The sequence below is a fragment of the Amblyraja radiata genome, chromosome 12 (assembly GCF_010909765.2).
Source record: "Amblyraja radiata isolate CabotCenter1 chromosome 12, sAmbRad1.1.pri, whole genome shotgun sequence".
Classification (NCBI taxonomy): domain Eukaryota; kingdom Metazoa; phylum Chordata; class Chondrichthyes; order Rajiformes; family Rajidae; genus Amblyraja; species Amblyraja radiata.
Genome location: NC_045967.1, coordinates 43929228 through 43931491, shown reverse-complemented (window position 1 = coordinate 43931491; position 2264 = coordinate 43929228). Strand labels below are relative to the sequence as shown.

The window sequence follows — 2264 nt, the reverse complement described above, 5'->3', positions numbered from 1 at the left end:
ACATACGGTTTCCAATTGTTAATAAATTGTCCCCTAATATCGATGTTCTCCACCCAAGTGGTTTGGTATATGCCACCACTGATGTTGTTATCTTATAAACGAACATGCAAATTTGGTGGATTACTGAGCAAATGCTTCACTAGAATTAAGTAAATTAATATATAACATGTTTAAGTCAATTCATATTGGCATTAAGTATTACAAGCTCAGTAACACATCAGGACACATAAGATGTTACTCAAAACAGGTGGAAGTGTACAACCATAATCCTTCCTGCCGATAAATTCCATGATAACACTACAGATTAATCCATTTGCCCCCATATTACAGGTATGGAGATAGTTTTGAACACTAGTATCTCAGCTCATAGGAAAGGTACAAAGTTCAGTAGCTGGTAATGCTGCTATATCCCAATTACTTTGCCACGTAGTTGATTGGTGGTTAATGCACCATGACTGATAGTCTTAATGAATACCAGATAACAACGTTGTGGATGGTCAACGTAAATATCTGGATATATATTTTGTGCACCGTTCCCAGAGGCACTGCAATACTGGGTCGATGCGTGGAGTGGACGGAGCAAGCCCCTATTCCATCTCCCTGTTCCAAAATTCAATTTAATATATGGTCCCTAGATAAGGGACGTATCAGATTATTAAACTGATAAGAACAGATACTACACTTGATCTTAGCCAAAAGGCCGAGAAGCGATGCAGCTAAAGCTGTATCCAAGGATAGTTTGTCGTTAATATATAGACATGCCATGACGGAATGTTTCTAAGTGTCAGGGCTAGTTGATTCTGGATAACTTTGACTTAAATGCCGCAACGCTCATCATGGTTACTCCATCCAGGTAATTGCGGTATATCCGAAACTTATATGAGAAGGTACTGAATAGTGTGCATCTTCAAGGTCGATGTCTACCATAAAGTATCCTTGGATCCATGGTAGTAGGTACAAATCCCATGAATGGGTATACCTGGTGAAATACTCAAGTGGTTTATCAACGATGGTGCGACATTCACCATCGTGGGAGGGTAGACCACTTGGGGTGCTTGCTGAATTGGTGGCAAGATATTAATTCTATTCCCCTTGTATTTATTTTTTGGTATATAACTACCAAGAGTGATAGCTTCCTAACCAGGCGTGATTCATCCACCCCTTGTTAGTACAACCCTTAACCTTTATGTGATGGTAGGAACCATACTTATCTGTCTTCATTGTTGTTTTCTTCGGTTTCTGGTTCCTTGTTCTTGTAGGGACGATGTTTGTTGGGGGGTGGCACATTTTCCCCTGGGGCCTGCTCTGGGCCGTGGCCTAAAATGCTACAGGTTTGGCATGCAGGCCCCGAGCTTTCACCAGTACCATGAGGTAGACGCCCCTGGTGGACACGTAGAGGTACTGCTGTCTGGTTTAGTGTGGTGCTCATTCCAGACTCTGCCCTCTTGTGCCGAATAGTTTGAACACTTCGTCCAGTTTTTTAGGACTGGTTTGGTAAGTGCCAGGTAGCAGGATCTGTGCTTATGAGGTCGGCGTTCTCATAGTCCTGTTAATTTCATAGATTGAGGGCAGGTTTGTGAGTTCATTTCAGAAGTTATGAGGTATACCGTTGAACAGTAGGGTCAGGTGTTTTGCCATACTACCCTGCCCTTCTGGAATGAGCAGGTGGACATGATAGCCGACGTCAGGGTACCAAATGCATTTTTAAAATATTTAGGTTAAACGCGCTGCTCAATGTATCCCCCAATAATGGCGGGCACTTTGAGTAAATGCAATTTAGGGGAGGCGTGATAAAACCAATGCCTCATGGCTACCTGTCTTGGAGAGGTTTTTTGGAAAAGACAGGTAGTAAGCTGGCCATCAGTTGAGACTGAAAAGCCATCTCGCTAGTGGTGGAGCCACATAGCGGCCACACCCAGCAGCTCTTCCTGATCATGTACCTCAAGCATACTCCCGATATTGTTCAGCCAGTGACCCCTCTTCATGACCAGCCCAGCCACTGGTCACCCCAAAGCTAACCACACTAAGGAGGAAGCGATGGGCAGTGCCTAGGCACTGTGGAGGGTATGCCTGAACCCTCCAGTGAGACTGCCCCTCACGTATCATGTCTCGCAGGAGCTCCTGCTCCAGGAGCCGCTCCAGCGGCTCAGGCGGCTGTCTCTCTCCCTGCGGGTGGAGAGACGTCCCCTCCGACAAGTCGGAAGCCACCGGCCGGATGCCTCTTCGGATGGCTAGACATCCAGCCCGCAGCTCAGGCACTAGCG

The 2264-nt window shown here is 45.7% G+C and overlaps 1 non-coding gene across 1 annotated transcript; it reads right to left on the bottom strand.

Annotated features, from left to right (window-relative positions):
• Positions 1-520: 520 nt before the first annotated feature.
• On the bottom strand, positions 521-712 carry LOC116979424. The gene has a single exon (XR_004413721.1). It is a non-coding gene; the product is annotated as a U2 spliceosomal RNA (small nuclear RNA).
• Between the last annotated feature and the right edge of the window lie 1552 nt (positions 713-2264).